The 16,358-nt window shown below is 51.4% G+C and overlaps 1 protein-coding gene across 3 annotated transcripts in view; it reads left to right on the forward strand.

Moving 5' to 3' along the window:
* The first annotated feature begins 14,407 nt into the window (after window positions 1-14,407).
* Window positions 14,408-16,358, forward strand: part of GATAD2A (GATA zinc finger domain containing 2A) — a 97,459-nt gene continuing 95,508 nt past the window's right edge. For 2 of the 3 annotated variants that reach the window (XM_046671538.1, XM_046671539.1), the window contains exon 1: window positions 14,409-14,711. The gene's annotated coding sequence lies outside the window, so the exon portion shown is untranslated. Of the gene's footprint in view, window positions 14,712-16,358 lie in introns of all 3 variants that reach the window. The other variant, XM_046671542.1, reaches the window with a different exon arrangement.

Consider the following 16,358-nt stretch of genomic DNA (forward strand, 5'->3'; position numbering starts at 1 on the left):
CAATGCCTTCCTCCCTCCGCCCCATCCCAACCAACTCAGCGTCAGGCAGCTTTATCCTTCGAGATGGACTCTGCCTGTCCCTGTCCTCAGCTTGGACGTTATTTCTTCCACTTCGAGCCTCACAGCCCCTGTGCAGGAACTGCATCCTGAGCTCATTCAATCAGAACATGGCCACAAGCCGACCATGTGACAGGCTGCCCACCAGCAGGCACGTGGCCCCCAGCTGGTAGGAATGAATCGTGTGCGACCAGCAAGCCAGTTCTCAGATGGGCACGTTTCACAGAAAGTGGCCCTGGACACCTGGAGCTGGGCTCCCTGCAGCCTCCCTGGGACCTTGGACCTTACCTGCACGTGGAAGTGAGCAGCTTTCTCCCACAGGCAGTATCCACATCTGTCTTGCCCCCGTTGTCTAGTGCAACTTCCACCACCTGTCACCTGAGGGAACATTCTAGTAGAAACCCTGTCAGTGGCCACCTCATGTCCCCAAACAGGTCTCACAGACAACATCGCAGAGCATGTCACCAGCCAGGTCTGTTACAGGAGTGCAACCAAGACAGTCTGGGACCCAGAGCTTGAGATGCAGAAAAAGGCTGCTGGGAGGAGATGCATGTGGGGAAGATGTGTGTGAGGGAGACATAGGCAGGAGCCACCCAGGCTGACAGACAGGGAAGGTCCTGAGGAAGGAAATGCAAAGGGGACAGTGAGAAGGAGCTGGACAGGAAAGGGCCCACATATGCCAAGAGACCTGCATGTTGTGGCCAAGGTGGGCAGAGCAGTCTGGGCTCAGGTGGGTGCCACAGAACACTGCTTTTAGCACCTGATCACAGAGGTGGGACCTCTTCCAATAAGCCAGCAGTTGCCAGAGATTACGACAGAACACTGGATGTTGATGAATGAAGATCGGGTGCTGTGGTTGTAGTGTTTGGGGAACCTCTCTGGTAAAGCTAAACAGATTCTTTCTGGCAGGACTCGTTAATACAAACGGACACCATGCGGAGAAGCTCTCAGGGTCTGCAGGACACACTTGGGAAATGGACAACAGGAACTTGGCCAGGAGGCAGCCACAGGGCTGGGGGGAAAACAGGAGAGGGCCTCACAGAGACCGGCAGGTGGCCAGGGCAGAGGTCATTAGTCATCCTTGAAACACACACACCCTGGTCCTCAGAAATCCTCCCTGTCACTCTCTTTGCCATCTCCACCGCCCCTCCTGGAGCTCCAGTCAGGTTTCTCACCTGAATGGTATCCAGCCTCCTCCCTGAATGGTCCCAGAACATTCTGCATTTATTCCCCACCTGTCCCTCTGCCAGGGGCACTCTCCCTGTGGCTGCTCAGCATCACCCAGGGACGTGCTGGCCCTGGCCTGGCACATGGTGCAAAGGGCCAAGGGGAAGAGCACACGGCCCAACTCCAGGCGGGTCCTGCAGACGCTGCTGTGAACACCTGCCTTTGCAGACTCAGCACACCCAGTCACTGTGACCCGCCCCCTCCCCACCAGAAATGCCAACAGGACCCTGCCTAGACCTCACATGTCCCATTTGATGGTCTCTGGGGGACCTGGGAATTAAAAATATTTCCATGTCTATGGGCCGGCCCGGTGGCACAGCAGTTAAGTTCGTACGTTCTGCTTCTCGGCAGCCCGGGGTTCGCCGGTTTGGATCCTGGGTGTGGACATGGCACCACTTGGCAAAAGCCATGCTGTGGTAGGCGTCCCACGTATAAAGTAGAGAAAATGGGCATGGTTGTTAGCTCAGGGCCAGTCTTCCTCAGCAAAAAGAGGAGGACTGACAGTAGTTAGCTCAGGGCTAATCTTCCTCAAAAAAAGTTGTTTTCCTTGTCTATTGGCTTCACGCCTTGGGCTCATGGAGCAGTTTGGGTTTACATTTTCACCACAAAGAAAGCTATTCCAGGAGAGGTGGACAGACCAGACCACAGACATATGGTCCGGTCTGTCCAGCACCTGGCATTGCTTCCTCCACTTGAACCGTGCTGGCCTCTTCCCCCAGTACAATCCCGGTCAGCTCAGAGCTGCCCACTGGGCCCCAGAGGCAAGGTGCTGCTGGGGTCAACAGAAGATGGGGACATCTACCCCACGAGGGATGAGGGATGGAGGCCAGCAGGCAAGGAAACTTGACCTGAGGGCCACAGAGGCCACTTACCCCCTTGGAGAGGCTGTTGCTGGTCCCCAGGGTCCAGGGAGGGGGAGGGGGAGAATTGCAGACAAGTGTAAAAGCTCAAAGCTCATTTCACCCCAAATTCATGCTCATTTGATGAGATTACAATGCAGCTGGTTGACAAAGGAAAGGAAAAGATTCATTTCTATGTGAATTTTATTTCCTTAGTACTTTGATATTTCTGATACTTTTTTCAAGGATCAGAAAATCAAGGGACTATTACAGCGATGCTTTATGAAAAATACCATACTCCTGACTCGTTATGGCTGCTGCAACAAATGTCATTTTAAATCAGCATTCTCACACTGGATAAGGAGTTTGTGGGAGACAGAGCAGCACCCATTTGCCCCATCCCTGTCATGCATGCTGAAAAGCTCTGAAGCGCAGCTCTCTATAGAGATGGGCCACTTTGTAGGCGTGTGTCTGTTTTGTTTTGAGTGTCGTTCTAACCACGATTCTGAACACTTAGTGTTGATGCATCGTGGAGTTCAGGCTCCATCTGCAGTTAGTCTCTGTGTGGCCCTGATGATGTCCCACTATTACAGAGTTCTGAGCACAAATACTTTCCTAAAGGGTTAAATACTAACTGCTCAGAAGTATCCTCGTGAACCGGAAGTGTATCTCCTACTCTGTTTTCATCTGCATGTGTCACCAGTTGCTGCCGAAGTGGCCTGGCCTGCTCTATCCTTGGCCACCAGGGGGCGAGGGCAGCCTGAGCAGTGTCCTGGCAAGATAGGGCCCATGGGACCTCCAGCCCAGCTGGGAAGGCTGGACTAGACGTCGCCAGACCCCAGTATGGCCAGGCTCTGCGCTCATCTGCAAGGATGTGGGATGACCTTCACCTCAGGGCCTCTGAGTTCCCTTCCTGTAACATGCGAGGCCAGACTCTCTTATCCCCAGCGTTCTCCGGGTGTCAGGGCTACACCGTTACCCTCATTTATTTGCCAAACATGTATGTGGCACCTACTGGGTGCTGAGGACACAGCAAGAACCATGTCAGACAAAGTCCCCACCCTCAGGGAGTGGACATTCTACTAGGGGCCCGATAATGGGCCTCAAAAAGAATGAGCGCTGTCCTACCTGTGAGAGGGGAGCAGCACTCTGTAGGATGGGGACGGGCCGTGTGACAGGACAGAGAGGAGACCTCCCTTAGCCCAGACAACTCTTGCTACATGGCCACTGAGACAGTGGGGAGGGGGTAAGCCAGCCCTTCTGTCTGGCCACTCCAGAGAGGATGCTGGATGGGCATGTGGGCCCTGACAGTGGCATTCCGGAGGGTGGAGACTGCCACATGTGCCCACTGCCACCTTGAGCACAGCTGACACCTGGGTCATGTCCAGGAGAACACTGATGGATGGGGAAAGTGGCTGAGCCCCCTCATCCGGGGCAGGGTTCGAATCTCAGGATCCTCTCAGGTCCTTCTCCTCCACCATACTCAGGCCCACTTCCCAGAACTGAACTCGAGGGTAGGGGAGGTGTAGACAGGGCTGAATGTGCAGCAGGGGCATGGGTCAAAGGGTGACAATGACAGAGATAGGGTCACTGGCCACCTTGTATAACATGGACTCCAACAGCAAGTGACCAAGAGCCAGGGCACTCCTGACACCACCATGAACCAACCTGAGCAGATGCCTCAGAGCCAGGTCCCCAGTCCGAGTGCCTCTAACACCCTGCCCAGCAGCCATGGAGCTGTTTCCTAAGGCACCCTCTCCCCAGGAAAAGGGATTTCATCTCTCCAAGAAGTTGTTCCTGCCTCCTGAATGTTCCTCTGTCCTCTGGCACCAAGAGAAGAAAGTCCCAATTGGGCCACATCCAAATCCCTCATTCACAGGATCTGTTTCTCTCTCAGCATCTAGTTCTCCTCAGATCCAAAACCTCCACTTAAGGAGACTATTTTTCAGGGATTACTAGCCCCTCCCTGGCTGTGTCCTGGAATGGCCACAGGCCACACCTGGGGTTGGCCTAACTGTGGGACACCCGTGTGCCTTGTCTGCAGAGTGCAAGTTCAGGTGGGCTTTGCACACACACGGACCCCACAGTGGCGTCAACTCAGACCCTGTGACAGGACGAACAGCCCACAACCACATCATGTTTCTCCAGCTTCTTCCAATCTTCACTCCTCACGTCAGTGTTTGTGGCCAGTGAAGACAGCAAGTGCTGAACACACTCCTGTCCCTTCTCTTAACTCCTGTGAAAAGGGTGAGAACCTAAGTTGGGCCTCCTGAGAAACCAAACATCAGGCTCAAGTCCATAGAGCATGACACACATTTGTGATGCCGGGGACACCAAAGGCATTTTGATTGATGTGGTGAGAGTGTTTAACAAGAGCTAGGGACACCCAAAGTAATCACCAGTTCAAGGTCACAATTTGGGGCCAAAGTGGATTTTTGAACCCAGTTCATTTCTTTCTCCCAAACCACACCAGACTCTAACCTTCATGTTCAACCAGTTTCTCAGAAGGCACCAGACCATGGGGTGATGTGAAATGGTTAATTAAAAGGGGCTGATTCCCAGCAGTGGCCCGACACATGGAAGATACTCAGACATGGGGAAATACTTATACGAAAGGAGTATTTGTCACTGATCTGAAACTCAAATCTAATGGTGTCCTGTATTTTCATTTGCTAATTCTGGCTACCCTAGAGGCTTAATAACATCTTTGAATAAAGGAACATAGGAATGAAATCAGAGAGCTGGAATATTACTGAGCCCAAACAAGGAATTTTACTGGTGGGAAACAGAGCTCACAGCTTTGCAGCATTCTTACTTCTTCTTCCCATCAGAATAAAATTCTGCCTCCTCCCAGGCCCACAGTATTAGCCAGACTCTCTCACCTCATCCCCTCCCGCCACTATCTGCTCCATGCCCTGTGCCACCTTAGAACTATGCCACCTGCTTTTCCCCTCTGCCCAGAATCCTCATCCCCAGGCTGAGTCCTTGTTAAGATTCAGATCCTCAAATCCACCTGCTTTCAAGCCCCCAACTCCTGCCCTGGCCAGAGGCCTCCCAGTCAGTGTGTCACACCTCTGATTACTTTTCTTCATCGTCATTGTCACCATCAGTAGTTGAAATCACCGTGTTCATTTTCTTGTCAGTCTGTCCCTCCCCACAAGACTTGCTCACCCCAGCATCCAGACACGTGACCACAGGCCTCTGAGTAGCCATGGGTAACAGCTCCAGTGGGGAACCTGGCTCTTGCACTGAAACTCCTATCACCAGCTCCATCTCCCCCTAAGCTGCAAGCTCCTGGCTCTCAGCATCACCTGGAGAAGGAGTGAGACTGTTTGGACCAGGGGGTCCTAGTGACACCTGCACTAGTAAGAAGGTAAGTTAGTCTCTAGATGTGGGCAAAAGGTGATTCAGCCTTTCCTAACCCATGACATATGGAAATACCCCTCCCCAAGGATCTTAGGACCTTCTTCCTGTTTTGAAGGCCCCAATGCAGGGGATTCTAGGGCTTTCTTCTTATGCAAGACAGCAATGTTGGGCTAAAGATGCTCAGTTCTCGGGAACCTTCTAGAAGCTGGAACCAAACCCCAAAGGACAGTCACTGATTGAGATTAGTGACTTGCATCTGTGGTGAGAAGCATCACCCTCTAGAACACTTGCTTTCAGTTTAAAAGATCAGAGAGTGTGCACTGTGCCTCTGTGTGTGCACAGAATTAAAGTGGGCCTCATACGTCTGCGTGTGGAATAGAACCTGTCTGGAGGGATATGCAAGAGACTGATGTCACAGCCTGTGGGCGAGGGGACAGGAGGCCTGAGTGTCAGGGTGAGAGAGAGACACTTCCTCCTGGGCGCCCTTGCCTACTGCTCTACCCCTTGGTGCCTGGCCCTTATTAGGAGCTCATTAAATATTTGTGGAATAAATTAATATACCAGTGAATGAGCGAACTCTTGAAAAGTTACTCATCCAAAAGAACAAAATAAGATGGAGGCACTAGGCATCCTCTTTCATTCTAGGCCATTCTTTCACCACTCACCCTGCCATCCACCAAGTGCTAGCCCCATGCCCACCTACGGGGGGAGGAAGAAGGGACAATCTGTTTAGACCAGACACATTTCTATAGTTTCTTTTTTTTTTTCTGCTTTTATCTCCCCAAATCCCCCCTGTACATAGTTGTATATCTTAGTTGCACGTCCTTCTAGTTGTAGGATGTGGGACGCCACCTCAACATGGCCTGACGAGCAGTGCCATGTCAGTGCCCAGGATCCGAACCCTGGGCTGCCGCAGCGGAGCACATGAACTTAACCACTCGGCCACGGAGCCGGCCCCTATAGTTTCTATACATCTAGGGGAAAGTTTCCCCCATCTCTTTTGTCTATGCTTTGGCAACAATCTAGGAGAAAATTCTCATAAACAGGACCAGAACCCTGGTGAGCAGATGTGTCAGAGGCTGAGCAGCAGCAAGAAGGACAAGGCTGGCCCCATTTGGGTGGAAGCCAAAGTCAGGGAGCCCTGATGACTGTTTTCCTGTAGCCTGGCCAGGAGGCCTTAACATGGAGGCCGGAAGCAGCTGGGCAGTGACAAGGAAACTTCCCTCACTAAGGCACATGCGTGACCCATGGGGCGTGGCCTCTCTCAGTACCCAGAGCTCCTTGGGGAGTCCTGAATTTCACCTGAGACAGGAGCATAAACACTGGATCCTGATGCTGCCTGTTCTGCCGCTGGAGTTTAACAATCATGAAGGTGCAGGGAGACCTGTGGCCTCTGAGACTCAGGCAGGCTCGGCCAAGAGATTTGGCTCTCGCCTTGCTGCCTAACTTGCTCAAGTCACACCCTCTCTGGGCACTCCTCATTTGGGAAATGTCCAAGATGGACTAACTGATTTCTTAACTTCCTCTTGGCTCTGACAGTCCCCGACATGGGACTATCTACACCAAGAGGAGACACGGAGGGGAGAAGTGAGCAGGCATTCAGAAAAGGCAAATGACCCAGGTGTTTACTGTTTAAATGTAATTCACCATGTGTGTATTACATGTTTATGTGTATTTACTATGTGTATATATATATACTTTTTTTTTCTTCTTCTTCTCCCCAAAGCCCCCCAGTACCTAGTTGTACATTGTAGTTGTGGTCCTTCTGGTTGTGCTATGTGGAACGCCGCCTCACCATGGCTTGATGAGCCGGGCTAGGTCCGTGCCCAGGATGCGAACCAGTAAAACCCTGGGCTGCTGAAGCAGAGTGCTCGAACCCAACCACTTGGCCACGGGGCCAGCCCTACTATGTGTATATTGAAGAATGTTCTATCTTCTGGGAATATATTATCTAGTGGAGAGAAACAAGAAAGAGAGAGAGAGAGAAAGAAAGGAGGGAGAGGGTGGGAGGGAGGAAGAGAGGGGGAGAAGGAAGGAAGGAAAGCCAGCCTATGCACATTACATGGTAAGTTAATACCAAAGGCACAAAAATGAGGATTATAAACAGAAAATGTTAGTTACCAATACATCTGCTCTCACTGCAGCAGGTGGAAAGGTTCAACTGGAGTTGGAGATTTTGTTCTTTACTCTTTTCACTGGAACACCTTTCTGCCTTTCCTTGCTGCAGCCCGAAGAGCTGTGACCACGCCCAGGTCTAATTTGAAGTGGCCAAAAGGACTCTGGGGAGAGTGTGGACAAGTGCAAAGAACTCAGGAATGGAATTCAGACCTAGGTTCTGGATTTATTTATTTGTGATGCTGGCTGAATAAAACACCCTGAACTTCTATTGTCTTCCCTCCAAACTGGGGCAATATCCCCCGACCTTATACAACCACTGAGAGATAAATGCAGTAAGGGAGGCAGAAACTGGCTTGGCCAAGGGCAACGTGCTGAACCAGCCCTTTTTGAACCATGAACCACATTCCACTGAATGTGAGTTTGCCAAGATGTTAATGAGTGTTCTTAGGAAAAAAGAAAGCATCACATGGTCATGGGGGTTTGCGATATACTGCAACGACATGCATTATTAATATTAAAGGTTTAGTGAAATCCTCTTGTTCAAAGACATTTTTTTAAGCAGGGAAACTCTTTCATCACAGAATCCCCACTGACATCTTGAGGCATTCTGTGTCCCATGGAATCCAGTATGGGAAATTTTGCACTAATCAATGTAAGACATACTTTGGGAATAAAGCATCCTAGGAAGAAACTGGAGTGAAGGGAAGGGAAAGGAGAGGACTTTGAATGCCAAGCCATGATTCAGCCTTTACCTTTTGGTGATGGAGGTCTTCAAAAAAATTTTTTTTTCTCTCCTGATCACAAAAGCAGTACAATACAGCCTACTTAAAGACTGAAGTTTTTTGAGTAGGGGTGTGATATGGTCCATGATTTAAGAGAAATAAGTCTGACAGTTTGAGTATAATAGTCCAGGCATGGGTGGTAGCAACAGAAATCAGAAGGAATAGATAGAGGAGGCCGGCCCCATGGCCTAGTGTTTAAGTTCAGTGTGCTCCACTTCAGCGGCCCAGGTTCACAGATTCGGATCCTGGGCATTGACCTAAAACACTCCTCAGCCATGTGGTGGCAGTGACCCACATACAAAGTAGAGGAAGACTGGCACAGATGTTAGGTCAGGGCTAATCTTCCTCAGCAAAAAAAAAAAAAGAAGAAGAAAAAGAAAAAAGGAAAAAGAATAGATAGAAAGCAAGTGAGGGAAGGAACATAACATTTAGCAACTAGCTTTGAGCCTGAAGAGTGACGTTAAAGAAACCTCCAAAAACTTAAGTGCTTACAACCTGGAATACTGGGAACGTGACACTAGTACAGAAGAAAAGAGAATGCAGCTAGTTTAAAGAATAGGGGATGAGTCAAAGAAAGAGATACTAAATTTGGTCTGAACTCTTTTTTTTTTTTTTGAGGAAGATTAGCCCTGAGCTAACATCCATGCCCATCTTCTCCTACTTTATATGTAGAACACCTGCCATAGCATGGCTTGACAAAGAGTGTGTAGGTCCACACCTGGGATCCAAACTGGCGAAGGCCGGGCTGCCAAAGCAGAACATTTGAACCTAACCGCTGTGCCACCAGGCTGGCCCCTAAATTGGGTCTGATATTTGGTCAGGTTTGAGTCACATCCATGTGGAATCATCTAGAGGGGAAGGAAATCCTGGACAGGAACTTGGGTGGACTGGAAATACAGATCTGGGAGTTCCTAGAGGGTCCTACTCCACAAAGGGATTCATTCTTTGAAGAAACGTAGAGGGCAAAGGGTGGCAAGAGATGAGCAGCCTAGCAGGATTTCCAGGTAGAATTTGGACGGACACTGGACAGGAGACCAGAAGAGGCAAGTTCCAGAAAGCCAATGGAAGGCATTTCAAGGAGGGGAGAGTGACCTCTAGAGACTGGAGACTGGAGAAAATGCAGACTGAGAAAAGTTCCTGGCAGGGGAAGAACCACTGAATGCTGTGTAACTTGACAGAAAAATTTTAGTGGTAAGATTGACAGAAAGGAAGGAACGATGAGGGAATGAAAACAGTGGGCTTGAACCACAGACGTGATGTGCATGCCACTCGCGGGCAGAGAGGCAGTCACTTCAGTCTTAGGGCCTAGGGCGGTTGTCTCAAGGCAGAAAAAGGTCAATGGAGGGGTCTGAAACGCAGCTGCTAAAGGCCTTCAGATCCAACAGAACTTCAAGGTGAATTCTCTGCAGGTGGCAGTAAGGTGTCTCTTTCCCATCTGGCACTGGGATTGGCTCCTCCCTTCTGCACACAAAGTGGCCTTACATGTCTAAAATGAACTCCCTCCCATTCAGAAATGCTTTCCTTCCTAGTTGAGGAAGTCATCGTTTTGACTTAGAAGTCTTCTAGGCTATAAGCATGTAGGTATAGACGACACTTTTTGCCTCAGGAAAGTGTTATCACTAATCCCACTATCTCTCATGTCAATAAGAACCAGGTAAGATTGCTATTAGAGTCCAGGTTTTTGACCTAGAGATTTCAAATAGCCTGGCTGAAAGGAATCCTGAGCTCCATTTGGACTTGATTCCAGATTTTCCAGCCAACCAACACCAATAAAGCTACACTCTGCTCCCCACCCCTGGATAATTCAAGTGCTACCTGACTTTCTCTTGGGGAAGCAGGAGGACTACTTAGGCCACCGTCTTGATCTAGTGGTGTTTATTTCTCTCTGGAAAGAAACATTGACTTTTTACCACCTTTCCTGGGAGAACCAAGGCCAGTTCCAAAGGATCTGCCAAAGGACGCACGTTTCACTAAATTAGCAGTTTGCATATGTGAACCTTGAAGTGCTTGGCAAACCCAAATGAATTATGCAGTCCCACAATCTTAGGAGGCAATGATGGAGGGGCACTTTGCTCTGTGCACCTGAACTTCCAGTGTCATCCAGTGACACTGGAGAGCTTTAACATTTGTACTTAGTACACTTTCCACTGGTATTAACCAGCTGTCATTCTTCATTGTCAGTGAGCACTCTTCCTTGTCCAAGGCCACAACACCAACAGGAGGTCTCTGCGGGCTGGCGCCCACCAGCTCTCATTTTTCTAACTACCACTGAGGCCCTGTCTTCCTTGCTGCCTGTGTAGTCACCTGGCTCAGTTCCAGTTTCTCTATTTGGATGTGAATGTCACTTAGCCAGTTTGCCCACATGATTTCCCAGACCCAGGAAGGGACACTCCTTGATGCAGAGAGATGCAATCGCTGATACCACCGTGAAAGGGAAAGTCCATCCTTGGTATGGATTATGCGCTTTTCTTTTCATTTTTTGTGTCAGAAGCTGTGGTCATGTCATCTGTTTTGGTGGGGCATTTCATTCCCTCTGATGAATGCCCATTTGCCTTGGATTCTTCGAGGATACAATTTTCTAGCCAAATGGGTTTATGCTTATTTATGCTTAGGATTCCAGACTTCACAGAGGTTGCTTAATCCAACATCTCTGCCTCCAGGCAATGCCTTTTTCTAGAGAATCAAAGAAATTCTGTGCATTCTTAAAATAAAAAGGTGACATATAATTATAGGTCCTGACATTTCCAGGGATCAGTCTGGAAATTACATAGGGTAGCCCTGAAATAACCTCAGTTCATTAGCAATCTCTCTTTGACAAAGTTAACTTAGGTAGCCTTGACCCTGGTCAGGGCCCCCCACTTGCCATTTGCTCTTGAGTTTGGGGACTCTGTTAGTCCTGTGTCCAGAACCTTCCCACAGCTTGCCTAAGAGAGAGATAAGGTTCAGGGAGTTTTAGGTTCTTAACATGGCTCTGCTTTGCACAAGGACTCAAGGGCACAGGTCCCTCTTCTTCTCCCCTTTCCTGCACATAGGCCCAAAGTGAGATTAAGGCAATGCAAGCTTAGGAGCCAGCCACTAAAGTAGGCGGTGGGATGTGAACAAGTCACAGTTGCCCTCTGGGCCTCTCAGGTTCCCATACACAAAATGAAGGGGTTGGACAATGAGCTGTTCTTTGATCCCAGTTCAATCTAGCAACTATAAAAGCACTGAGGGATTACTTAAATGAATAAGGCTGGACTCCTGCTCTTGGAAAGCATCCTGGTTAGTGACTGGAATGAAATGAAAATCTCCTGAGCCCCTACTGTGTACAAGGCACAGTGCAAGGTACTTCGAGCTCATAATCCTCAGCGTAACCTTTAGAGACCAGTGTTCTCATTTCTGATATGGTTAAGGAAAGTAACCGGCCTAGTTAGGGAGTGGCAGGCAGACCCCAATTCTGCTAGCCACCAAAGTCCAAGTGTTTACTGTCCATCCATCAGACACTTGCAGAATGAGGTAAATGCTACAACAGAGGTGCAAAGGAGCTCTGGGAACACGTTGTCTTCATGTTTCCAGTGGCTTCCTTCCCTAGCCAAGGACTCTGTTAGCCTTGCCACTTGGGTCCAGGCTGAGCTCACTCAGGGAGTCAGGCCCTACAGGACTCGCTGCCAACCTCCCACCACCCTAACTCTCAGAATTTATTCTTTACTCCTCTTCTAGGAATGTCAGCCCATTTGTAACAATAACAATAATCCTTTCCACACCAGCACACTGCTTCATGGTTTACAAAGCATTTTCACATCCATTATCTCATTTAATCCCTTACTCCTCTACACTCCTACAACATTTTTTTGGTATCTCTTTTTTTTTTTGAGGAAGAGTAGCCCTGAGCTAACTGCTGCCGATCCTCCTCTTTTCGCTGAGGAAGACTGGCCCTGAGCTAACATCCATGCCCATCTTCCTCTACTTTATATGTGGGATGCCCACCACATCATGGCGTGCCAAGCGGTGCCATGTCTGCATCTGGGATGCGAACCGATGAACCCTGGGCCACTGAAGAGCAACCGCTGTGCCACCGTGCCGGCTCCTTGATATCCCTTTAGTATAACATTCTACCTTGCCTAACAGGCCTATTTCTCTTTACTGTGTTCATCTTGGCTCAGAAGTTCCATCCTATAATTTAGGTATCTCAGCACCTTGCACACTTCTGTGCACAAAGTGGGGGTGACAAAATTTTGCCATATTGAATCCTCACGGTGTTGTGGATCATTCTCATTACTGCCTTCTTCACCCCTTTGATACAATTGACATTTGGTTGCCTACTAAGGGCAAAACTGGGTTCTTTGGGGATAAATCAGGGGAGGAGATCAGATCAATCAGGGGAAGACAGAAGTGAGGGCACCTGGTAGGCCACCATGCGTGCTACAGGAGTCTAGAGTGACTGATTAGTTTTGTCTGGGGGTAGGTAGGAAGCAGGAATTCTTCTTGGGAGGGCCCTACTCCGCAGAGAAGGAAATGGGCTGAAGAGTCTGACAGGTGACGGAATCAGAAAGGGCCACAGGCTTGACTCTTGGGAAGGAGTGGATGTTCCTCAGAAAAATTCTCCTCAAAGAGGAAGGAGGGTTAAATGGGTAGCTTTTCCAGAAAGGAAGTATACACTCCTCACAATTTTCTGGAGCAGAGGAGGCAAATGGTCGCAGTTCTTAGGAAAAGAGGAACACTTTCTGCAACACTCAGATGCTGTTTAGAAAAAGTGCAGAGAGCACAACCCCCTGGCATTTCTTGAGTAAAAGGGCTGAGGAAGCCAGAACCTCCTGCAATTCCTCTCTGGAGAGAGAAAGTGGGTGCGTGAAGTTCCAAATTTCTCCTTTGGTGGGGGTAGACACATACAAGGCAGGAATTTCCCGTTATCTTCAGAAATGAAGGCCAGGGGCACACAGCCCCTACTGCTCAGACAAGGGAGGGAGAGGGCCAGTGGCCCCCAATAGTGCTCCCCAAATACTCCTCGGGAAAGGCAGTGGGTCCGGAATTCCCCAAAGTCTCCTTAGCAAAGGGGACAGGGGCCCGAGCCCGGACAAGTTTTCTTAGAGAAGAGAGCTGGGGTCCCGAATCTACAAAGTCATGCTTATCCTGGCAATTCTCCTCAGAAAAGCGGGAAGGGTAAGAATCGCCAAAACTCTTCTCAGCAAAGAGGCCAGAGTAAGAGCCTCCAAGATTCTTTTCAGAAGAGGGGCCACGGGCAAGATTCCTGAAGATTCTCCTCGGAACAGGGACCAGGAAAAGAATCCCCAAGATTCTCCACAGAACGGGGACCAGGAGCAAGACTCCCCAAGATTCTCTTCAGAAGAGGGTCGAACTCAAAGCTCTAGTCAGAAAAGAGGGCCGGGGCAACGAACCCCGCCCCCGCCCCCGCCCCCGCCCCCGCCCCACCTCGGAAAGGAGGCCGAGCCACGGCTCTCTCCGTCCCCTCAGAGCGCGCCTCACGCGGCCCCGCCCACCGCCTGGCGTAACCATCCCACGCCCGTTTGGCCCAGGCCGCCTCCGGTGCATTGTGGGTGGGGCGCCCCTGCTGAGCGCTGCGTGGAACCCCCAGCCCAGCCAGTTGTCGGCCGCCTGGCTGCCCAGCCGAACCGCCCTCCCGGGTCCAAGCGAGCCGGCCACGGATTGACGCGTCCCCAAGCTCCGCCCCTCGCGGCGTTCCCGCCCCGAAGTCTTAGCCCCGCCCCTGAAGGACCCTGACTGGCCCTGAGGCCCGCTCCACTCTCCTATTGGTAGGCCTCCTGTCAGTCACCCCGTTCCGCCTCCTCGGGCCCGCCCAGGCCTCCGGCGCGATCCCGAGGGCCAGCCGGCCCGCGCGCTCATTGGCCGCCGGGCACTGTCCGTCGTGAGGCCGGTCACGCCCTCTATGGGGCGCGGATCCCGGGAGCCCTGGCTGGACCCCATTGGCCTGCCGTGCCGCCACTCGCCGAGACGCGCCTCAACCCGGAAGTGTGTGAGGCGAAATCTGCCTAGCAACCGGGGAAGCCAGGCTGGGAAGCGGGCAATTTCAGTGTGAGACACAGCGGCGAGACCGAGCGGCGGCTCCAAGCGCGGCGCGGCAGCTCCTCCCGCGCGGGGTCAGTGCCCCGGCGCGCGCACGCGCACCCCCGCCGCCGGAGCGCGCCTCGCGCCGCCCGCTCAGTCGATCGGTCGGCTGTCTGTCGCCCTGTCGCCGCCACCGTCGCCGTCGCGTGCGCCACCTGAGGGAGCCGCCGCCTCGGGACCCGAGCGGACCGGACCCGACCCCGCCACCCGGGGCCGCCCGGAGCCTAGCAGCCGCCAGCGGGGGCGCCGAGCAACTTCGGTGAGTGAAGGGCCGGCGCTGCTGGTGGCGGGTCCCCGGCTTCCGGTGTCCCGGGCTTGTCTGGGGCTTCCGCTTCTCCAAGGGGACCGCCTCCAGTGCGTGGACCCCCTTGTCCGAGGGGACCCGCCTCTCTGAGGGGAGCCCACTTCTCTGAAGGACTCCACCTCTCCGGGAGCCCCGCTCCTCTGAGGGGAGCCCCCTTCTCTGAGGGAGCCCCCACCTCTCTGAGTGACCCCACCTCTTGAGGGGAGCCCCTTTCTTGAGAGACCCTACCTCTCTGAGAGACCCTCACTTTTCTGAGGGGACCCCCTTTCTCTGATGGACGCTTCGCTTTTCTGAGGGCCCCCCCTCTCTAAGGGACACCCCCATCTCTTTGAGGGACCACCTACTTCACTGAGAGACCCCTCCTCCCTTCTCTGAGACTCCCTCTGCCGACTTCTCTAAGGCGACCCCTGCTTCTCTGAGGGACCCCTGCTTCTCTCAGGAGACACCTCTGCTTCTTGGGGACCCTCCGCCTCACTTCTCTGGGGGACCCCCACATCTCTGAGGAGATCCCTGCTTCTCGGAGCTGCTGTCCCCTTTTTCTGATGTGCCCCTTCTCCCCTTGCTTTTCTAAGGTGCCTCCCACTTTTCCTAGGTCCCCTTTACCCCCCTTTTCTGAGATGATCTCCCTGTTTTTCTGTCCCCACTTCTTTGGGTGATCTTCTCCTTCTCCCAAGTGACCCTCAACTAATCTGAGGTGTTCCTACTTCCGTCAGAATCTTTCTTGGAGATGTTCCCCACTTTTCTGAGCTGTCCCCACTTTTGATGGGACCCCCTCTTTGTTGATGAGTTCCTTCACTTTCCTAATGGGTTCCCCACTACTCTGAAATGCCCATATGTCTGACTGGATCCTCAGTTTTCTGAGGAAAAGTTACCCACTTTTCCAAAATATTTCCCAGTTCTTTTGGATCGCCTACTAATCTGTGGATGCTGCAATGTTTAGAGGCGTTTGCAGAGGTTCTCCCCCTAATATATGTCCTGCTCCTACGGGCCCCTCATATCTCTGAGGCGTGCCTCCACTTTTCCAAGATATCCCCTCCTGATGAGAGACAGGGTGGATTTCTCCACTTCTCTAAGGGGTCCGCCTGCATTCCAAGGGGTTCCCCTCCCACTTGCCTGAGGACATTCCCCCTTTCTTGAGGTTTTCCTTCTGATTCTCTAAGGGAGAAACCAATTCATTTCTCCTTGGAGCCCCCGACTTCAAGATTCCCCTATTTCTGTTTGTTGCACTGACTTCCCTCCATTCTGGAAAGAGAGGCCAGAAATGTGCCCCCTCTTCCAGTCTTCTTTCTTACCAAATTTGGGGTCTTTTCTGAACTTTTACCTGAGCTTCCAGGGACCTGGTGGATTTTGTGGCTGGAAGGGAAATGGGAGACAGGCAAAAAACACTTTTTCTCTTGTCCTTTAAGACCTGCTAGATTTGGGGGAGCGGGAGCTGTTGCCAGATGACTACCTTGGTTACTCCATTTTTGAGCTATAGGCCACCACAATGTTGTCAGGCCAGTGTGAAGGCAGGAAGGACAAGGCTGGAACATTGTCCCCCGATTATCACACTCTCAAACTGTGGGACGACCCACTTCCTGTCCCATCCCTCTGTCCTCCCAT

Source organism: Equus quagga, chromosome 9 (genome assembly GCF_021613505.1).
Source record: "Equus quagga isolate Etosha38 chromosome 9, UCLA_HA_Equagga_1.0, whole genome shotgun sequence".
NCBI lineage: Eukaryota > Metazoa > Chordata > Mammalia > Perissodactyla > Equidae > Equus > Equus quagga.